The sequence below is a fragment of the Dromiciops gliroides genome, chromosome 2, assembly GCF_019393635.1.
Source record: "Dromiciops gliroides isolate mDroGli1 chromosome 2, mDroGli1.pri, whole genome shotgun sequence".
Classification (NCBI taxonomy): Eukaryota; Metazoa; Chordata; class Mammalia; order Microbiotheria; family Microbiotheriidae; genus Dromiciops; species Dromiciops gliroides.
Genome location: NC_057862.1, coordinates 201,649,943 through 201,659,274, shown reverse-complemented (window position 1 = coordinate 201,659,274; position 9,332 = coordinate 201,649,943). Strand labels below are relative to the sequence as shown.

At 38.0% G+C, this 9,332-nt stretch overlaps 1 pseudogene; it reads left to right on the top strand.

The window, feature by feature from the left end:
- Positions 1-707: 707 nt before the first annotated feature.
- LOC122738569 lies at positions 708-8,038 on the top strand (annotated as a pseudogene).
- Positions 8,039-9,332: the final 1,294 nt, after the last annotated feature.

Below are 9,332 nucleotides of genomic sequence, written 5' to 3'. Positions count from 1 at the left end.
AGGATTTCAAAGAGCTGTGAGTTCCCTTTGGCCACACATGCTATACATTTGAGAACATTTTCCCTTGAACATAATGTATACTTTGTGTGTCACAGGCTTTTGAGGGAGAATGTTTGTGCCAACCATACTGAAATAGTAAAATACCCCCTTTTAAAAGATTATTCCATCTGAATGAATGATTGATAATCAATCAAGAATCATGGAAGGAAGCCTTTGTAGGACCTCATTCACTCTAGATGATAGAGACACATGCCACCCCCAGCTCCGCAGTGCTACCCCTAGAACCATGAAGGGAGATGTAGCAACTGTTTTCTGGGGACCTAGACTGACAGTATGAGCAGGAGTTAGGAGATGAAGAGCATGTTACTATGAGCACGTGTTACATTAAAATGAAATGACTGAGAAACATTAAAATCTTGCCAAACTGAATTTATTGTATCTGAAAACAGAGAACTAAGATCGAGGCCTAGTTTCAGTTATATTTTCTTTCATTGAAGATCCCAGCTATCTATTCATACAGTATTTTTTTAAGACACTTATAGTTACTTTTCTCATTTGGTTATCTTAAACTCTTGTATTTTTACCTTAAATCAGCATCCACAAAAATCCATAGAAAACTAAAAAAGTAATGCATGTGTATTTCAAAAAACAACACAATAAAGGAGAAGTTGGGAAACCTGTTCTCCCTTAAGATCTGGGTAAGACGAATGCAGGTTGGAAGAAAGGTGATGGCAATGAACATCAAAGGAAGCAGTTCTGGAATCTCCCATGCAGAAGAAAATGGGACACCAAAAGCTAGCTATATTTTTAGAAGCTTATTACCAGAAGGAGCCTGGGTACTTTTCTATCATGTACATATTCTAAAATTTCTGCTATTCCTCTCCCTGACAAGCAAGGGGTTGGGGTTAGGGAAGAGTGCAATAGAATTAACTCAATTTCCCTTTTCTCCAATTACTTTATTCCACTAACTACCTGCCCTAGGATGTTAATGTTCAACTAACTAGCCCAACTATTTTTACACTTGTCTACCACTTCATTCCTTCTTTCATTCAATCAATATTTATTTAGTATTGTGAGTGCTATGAAAGACTAAAAATAAGAATAATATATTTAAAATTTAGCCAGTGCTCTCAAAGTAAGGTAGAATGTGAATAAATCCAACAACTCAGATACATGCAAAATGCTCAGAGCAAAGAGAAATTACTTCTAGTGAAGAAAATTTTTAAAAAGCTTCATGGAGAAGGTAGTATTTGAGTTAAGGATGAAGGCAGGTTAGGAACTGGGAAAATGAGGATAGAAGAAGGGCACTCCAGAGAGAGAAAACTGTGATGAAAGATAAAGAAGGGAAATGCAGGTTATTTTAAGGCACACATTTCTATAACTCACACCAACCCTACCTGCAAACCTTAACTTGGACATAGCTAGTTATTCCCTATAATGGAGCCAGAACTTGAACCCAAATCTTTTGTCTCCATGTAAGGTGTTTTTTCCACTATACTATACTATCCTTCACACAGGCTCATGTTCTTTTCAGTTCAGTCACATTCCATTCAAAGAAATGCTTTTTAAGTGCCTACTATTTGTTTATGATGTTAACTAACAGAGATACAAAGATAAAAATCAAATAGTTCCTGCCCTCAAGAGGCTTGTACTACATTGGTTTTCATATTAGTAGTAGAATCTGATTGACAATACTTTGGAAGCTGGGAGGTACCTTTGAGACAACTTAACCCAACCCCTCATTTTATACAGAACCAGTGGTGTAGGGTAGCTAAAGTCTGATCCTGAGTGCTGACCCTCAAAAGGCCATTTTTCTCCTTGTCTTCTTTTTTTTTTTGGTGGGGCAAGGAGGGTTAAGTGACCTGCCATGGGTCACACAGCTAGTAAGTGTCAAGTGTGTGAAACCTGATTTGAACTCAGGTCCTCCTGAATCCAGGGCCAATGCTTTATCCACTGTGCCACCTAAAGCTGCTTCTTATGCCTCCATCCAGAGTTTGTCCCAGGAAAAATCTCAGATATAACTCTATATAGGGCTCCCTACTCCCATAACCCAAGACAACAAATGCAAACTATGTATGAAATAACCTTATTTTGTTTCACAGGAAATATGGAAGGTACAAAGAACTCCTAGGAGCACATTATCCAATACAGAAAATACATAAGGCACTCAAAGTAGTCACTGGAGCTCATAAGCAAATGTAGAAAACATAAATCATTTAAATAAACAATAAGCCGCTCCCCCACCCCACCCCAGCCAATCATACTTTGGGGCACCTGAACAAATAGCACTTCTCTCCATTAGATCTTCACTATCTGAATCATTCACTGTAATAGCAAGGGTGGCAAGGTACAGATCTATTCCCTGCCCCCGTTGTCATCCCTTTGCTTTCTATCTTCAAAAACCACAGGGGTAATCCTCCTATTTTTCTAAGAGTCAGTTCTATTCAGGAAATTTCCTCTTCTCTCTAGAAGTTCAGATTCTCAAAATCTCAAACTTCTTGTTACCCAAAAGATAATCCCAAAGGCTGGTACTGCCCAAGAAAGCTTCCTTCTCTGGCTAGGTGGCTAGATTCTGGGATCATGCTACCTAGGAAGTAGACATTTCCCCTCCTCTACATAGTAAGTTGGGTTCAGGAACATTATCTATGAACAACTATACAATAGCTGTATAACTACTAAGTTATATAGGCAAGCATGTTTGTTTCTTCCATGTGCTTCTGACAGTTCCCTTGTTTCTACCCTCTCTTCGGCTGGATAAATCACTTTATAGGCATTTTCTCAACTACATGGATGAACACATTTCTATTTCTACTTTGTGCCTTTACCAAACTACTCCTGGGGGATGAGGAAGAAAGAAATCCTCTTACCCTTCTCTCAACACTATGACACTCCAGAAGAAAGGCATAAAAGAAAACACAAAAAGAGATTAAAGAGAAAAAGCAAAAAATACTGAGATAAGTCAATCTCTTTCATAGGCCTCTGCAATGAGGCCTGACAAGGCCTGAGTCCCAGGCAGCCAGTCATATTGGAAGAATACCTAGTTACCAGAAACCAATCTACAATTGACCATGTTCTCTCAAAAAGGTACCAATGGATATAGGCATACACTCTATAGAGAAGTACTTTTCTTATTCCAGAAATAGGCTCATGTCTTGTCACTTCATCAAATTCTTGAAGGAACTCCATAAATGAGTAAGGGATTTTCCAGATTAACACCTCTACCATTTTACTTAACTAGTAGGTAGAAAAGGCAAGAGGGAAGCTAGGTGTTGCAGCAGATAGAGTGTCAGGAAGATTCATCTTCCATAGTTCAAATCTGGTCTCATACACATACTAGATGTGTGACTCTTAGGCAAGTCACTTGATCCTGTTTGCCTCAGTTCCTTATCAGTAAAATGAACAAGACCTTCAGGTATCTTGACCGAGAACTCCGCCCCCACTCCACAAAAGCTCAAATGGGGTCACAAAGATTTGGATACAAATGAAATGACCAAAGAAGAGGCAAGATATGAACCAACATCACAGGATTACAAATTTAGAACTGGGAGGGACTTTGGAGGTCACCTAGTGCAATATCCTTTTTTTTTTTTGGTGGGGCAATGGGGGTTAAGTGACTTGCCCAGGGTCACACAGCTGGTAAGTGTCAAGTGTCTGAGGCCGGATTTGAACCCAGGTACTCCTGAATCCAGGGCTGGTGCTTTATCCACTGCGCCACCTAGCTGCCCCCGTGCAATATCCTTTTACAGATGAGGAAACTGAGGCCCAGAGAGGTTAAAGCTTCTGAATTACAATCTAATGTTCTTACCACTATACCACACTTTTTTTTTTTTAGTAAGGCAATTGGGGTTAAGTGACTTGCCCAGGGTCACACAGCTAGTAAGTGTTAAGTGTCTGAGGCTGGATTTGAACTCAGGTACTCCTGAATCCAAGGCTGGTGCTCTAGCCACTGCGCCGTCTAGCTGCCCCTATACCACACTATCTTAATAAATGTATACATTTTTATGTTCACAATTAAAAATATCATCACCACCTCTTTTGTTTACTACTAATGTATTGTCTTGTTACTCAATTTAATCTTTTTTTTTTTAATAACAGGGCAATGAGGGTTAAGTGACTTGCCCAAGGTCACACAGCTAGTGTCAAGTGTCTGAGGCTGGATTTGAACTCAAGTCCTTCTGAATCTAGGGCTGGAGCTTTATCCACTACACCACCTAGCTGCCCCTCAATTTAATCTTTTTTTTTCCAGGACAATGGGGGTTAAGTGACTTGTCCAAGGTCACACAGCTAGTATGTGTCAAGTGTCTGAGGCTGGATTTGAACTCAGGTACTCCTGAATCCAGGGCCAGTGCCCTATCCACTGCACCACCTAGCTGCCACCCCCCCCCCAATTTAATCTTAATTTCAGTGTGTTATAATGTAAAGAATTCTGCTTTTGGAATTGAGGATCTGAGTTCAAATTGTAACTCTATTGCTTACTACCTATGTTGCCTTGGCAAGTCCCTTATCTTCTCTGGACATCAGTTTACTCGTCTAATAAAACAAATTGTATTAGATGACCTCAAAGTCCCTTTCCATGCTAAATCTATGATAACCTAAGGAGTTTTTAATACCTATTATATACTCAGCCTTGTGCTAAGCGCTGATGAAATTTATATATATATATATATATATATATATACACACATATACATATATATGTATATGTGTGTCTACATGTATATATACATATATATACACACACAGACATATATGTATATATGTCTGTGTGTGTATATAGACACATATACATATATACATACATACATACATACATATATATATATATATATATATATTCTCAAATGAGAATCTGCTTAATATAGTGGAGAGGAAGCCAGGTTTGGAATCACAAAGACCTGTCAAGTACTGACTAATATATGCTGGCTCTGTGACCCAAAGTCCCTAGGTAAATTACACAACAGTTGCTGATCTGTTGTAGTAGAGGGAAGTTCTTTAGCAGGAGTAGCCTATATCAATGAATTGACAGCAATAGATACCACCACCCCAAGGGAAAAAAGCAAACAAACAACTAGGACAACAATAGCAACAAAACAAACCCACCTATTTATATGTGCTTTCCCCATTTGGCCAATAATGCCCCATGCATTATAATAGTCACAGGGCCAGCCCATTGAAATCCACATGTATCAGAGTTTTAAACTTTAATCAAATACATTTTACTAAGATTGTTATTGTTTGTCACAAACATAATGCGCTCTTCCCAAATGACTCATATCTTCATTTGATTATTTCATCTAAATCTTCCTCCCACTGTGCTGGGGTGTCTTTTAGAGTCAAACATACCACCTCTTGGCAGCAGGAATTTCCACCCCAAACAGCAATTTCAGGTCTCTTGTTACAAGGTTGCTTGGATAATAAGTAGGTACAATGAACAACAACACTTGGGAATGCTATTACTCCTGCTGTGTGACCATGTGGTTTTATCAAAGAGGGTGCAAATTTTGCTGGTAGCCATTTCGGTTTATAGTATTCTAATATGGGTCAAGGGGATGGCATTTATTTATGCTGATGCAACATTGTCTCTCTTCATTCCTTGGATTTTGAGACAGATGGATGTCTAAATTGCTTTCCGTCTGGCTTTTGTCCCCAAGCTTTTTCAGAGAAATCAGTGCCTCATTACAGTTATAAGCAACTCTGAATATGGGTTTACAAGAGCTAGTAGTACCATACAGAAGAAGTCAAGTAATAAACAAAATGTTTGAACTGAGTCTTAAAAAATTTTGGATACAATTGCTGGCAATCAAAATTGTTTTCATTTCACCCCTTGTGCTCTGATTCTTAATCTCTACTGGAATACTTAGCAAAAAAACTGAGTTGATAGCAGTTTAGACACAATGAGTCTGATTCTCTTCTGCATGTCTTGAAGAGCAAAGGGGAGAAGAACTTTCAGATTTGCTTTTTTAAGTCCAAGGGCAGAATCACTGTTTAATAGCCAATGTAGCTGCCAACTTGGACACTCAAGATCATCTACACAAAAAGTAGGAAAAGTTTGGCTTTGTAGTTCCCCTGAGCTCTCCCTTTTTCCTATTTGGCATTCAGCATTGAATATTTTAACATTACCCAACTAACTTACCTTTGGTTCCAAAACGTGGCAGCCCCAGAGGCATCAATTAGATCATGATCCAAATAGTCTTGCCGCCAAAAGGCATGTTATGCTACTTAATTGTGGCTTTTCTATTAAAAACAGAACTCATGACAAATATGGTTATGTTTTACATAATCATACTATACATGTATATAGCCATATATATATATACACCCATATATAATTGTTTGTCGCCTCAGGGAGGGGAAAGGGGACAGAGAGAAAAAAGGATAAAAATTGGAACCGAAAACTATAAATAAAAATGTTTATTATTTTTTAAAAAAGAACTCTTGCTCTTTCTAACAAGTCCAAAGCCAGATTCTGCAATTTGGGTTGGATGATCAGAGGAAGGGTGTGGGCTTGGTCTTCTGGGCTCATTCATGTGAAGCACAGGAAAGAAGCCAACAAGTTCCAGGATGTCAACTTCAATGAGAGGCATGGTCATTTCAAGGGTATTATAAAGAACATAATTCATGGTCCAGGCCAAGAGGGGCTCCTCTTGCAAAAGTAGTTTTCTGGGATCCTTATTGATTTAAAAAGAGAAAAGAGTTTTGCATTGCTGCTAAAGGCATCTATACTGACTGTGATAAGAAAGCTCAACTCAACATGGTCAATGTTTTCCCAGTTGGTACTATGACTAAATGGACCATTGTGTGCTGTTTATTGAAGAAAAAAGCCTGGGGACCAGAGTAAGCTTACCCATGCATCTGGAAACTATGCCACAGTAATTTCCCAAAATCCAGAAACCAAGAAAATACAGGTGAAGCTACCTTCAGGCTCTAAGAAAGTGATATCTGCAAACAGAGCTGTGGTTGGTTTAGTTGCTGGAGGAGGTCATATTGATAAATCTAGCCTTAAGAAAGGTCATGCCCCTACATGTACAAAAATATTTATTACATAATAGCTGTGTGACCCTGGGCACGTCACTTAACCCCAATTGCCTCACTAAAAAAACAAACAAACAAAAATATTACAGCAGTTCTCTTTGTGGTGGCAAAGAATTGGAAATCGAGGGAATGCCCATCAATTGGGGAATGGCTGAACAAGTTGTGGTATATGAATGGAATAGAATACTATTGTGTTGTAACAAATGATGAGCAGGCAGACTTCAGAAAAACCTGGAAAGACTTAAATGGACTGATGCTGAGTGAAGTGAACAGAACCAGGAGAACTTTGTACATAGTAACAGCAACATTGTGTGATGATCAATTGTAATAGACTTAGCTCTTCTCAGCAATACAGTGATCCAAGACAGTTCCAAAGAACTCATGATAGAAAATGTTCTCCACATCTAGAAAAAAAAAAAACTGAGGATTCTGAATGCAGATTGAACCATACCGTTTCTACTTTTTTTTTTCTTTTATGAGTTTATTCCCTTTTGTTCTGATTCTTCTTTCACAACATGACTAATGCAAAAATATGTTTAATGTGACTGAACATATATAACCTATATCATATTGCTTTCTGTCTTGGGGAGGGGAGAGGGAAGGGAGGGAAGGGGAAAATTTGAAACTAAAAATCTTATGAAAACAAATGTTGAAAACTATTTTCATACGTAACTGGAAAACAACAAAATACTTTTATGATTAAAAAAAAGGTCATGCCTAACACAAATGTAAGGACAAGAAAAACTGCTGGCTTCGTGTCCAGGGTGTGACCATGAATCCTGTGGAACATCCTGCAGAGGAGGTAATCACCAGCATATTGTAAAACCATTGCCCTATTAGAAGAGATGCTCCAGCTGGACAAAAGATTTATCTCATCATTGCCTGGGTATGCTGATTAGCTCCAGGGAACCAAGACTGTATAGGAGAAGGAATTAAAGCACAGAATCCTAACAATACAAGTTATTTTGGAAATTGTATAAATAGAATTATATGTATAACTCACTAATTGTTGCTTTAGAATTTAGAACCTATGAAAAACTTGAAAAGATTTACATGAATTGACGCAAAGTGAAATGAGCAGAACCAGGAAACCATTGCACACAGTAACAGCAACACCGTTCAATGATGAACTATGAATGACTTAGCTCTTCTCAGCAATACAGTGATCCAAGACAATTCCTAAGGACCCATGATGGAAAATGCTATCCACATCCAGAGAAAGAATTGATAGAGCCTGAATGCAGATCAAAACATACTATTTTCATTTTTTTTTTCGTGTTTTTTTCCTTCTGCTCTGTTCCTTCTTTCACCACATGATGGATATGGAAATAAATTTTACATGATTGCACATATATAACCTATATAAAATTGCTTACTGTTTTAGGAAAGGAGCCAGGAAGAAAAATTTGGAAATCAAAGTTTTAAAAAAATGAATGTTAAAAATCGTCCTTGTATATAATTGGTGTTTTGGGGGTTTTTTTTGGTAAGGCAACTGGGGTTAAGTGACTTTCCCAGGGTCACATAGCTAGTAAGTGTCAAGTGTCTGAAGCCAGATTTGAACTCAGGTACTCCTGAATCCAGGCCAGTACTCTTTCCACTGCACCGCCTAGCTGCCCCTCTTTGCATATAATTGGGGAAAAATACCATTGAAAAAAAGAATTTGAAACCTCCAACAATGTTGTGGGACTAAATAACATTATTATTTGTATAGAGCTTTTATATTAAAGGAAAAAGCCAAAGCCTCTGAGTTTGAGACTAAAGTTCTTATAGTCCATTAGTGAGTAATTTGAGCATGTATTTTTCCCTTCCCTTCTTCCCCTCCCCAATATATATATTAAAATAGAAAGTTTAGAGGGAAAAAATAACTCACAATTCTTAATTAAAAATTACTGTCTTAACATTTACTAAGCATATAAACTTTAAGAGAAAGTCTGGCTACCACCTGGGTGGGGCTTCCAAGAAAAAATCCACAAGCAGTCCATTAAAAAGCAGCACTTAGAAGAAGTTGTTCACCAGAACAAACCACTCTGAGAGTAATCCTAGCTGTCATCTCAGATCCTGAGGGGAATGACTGGACAAATCTAGTAAGATTAAATTAAATAAGAATAAAAGTCACAACTTTTCTGTACCTTAGACTACACTAAAGATCATAAATTTAGAGCTCGGAGGAAATCTAGAAGCTGTACTGCGCTGGCTCTCACTCGGGCTGGTCCCTTCGTAATTTAGGTTCAAGACTGGAACACAAGGCATATCAATAAGTATTTATTTGTTGTTATTATTCAAGTTGGGTCGGACTCTTC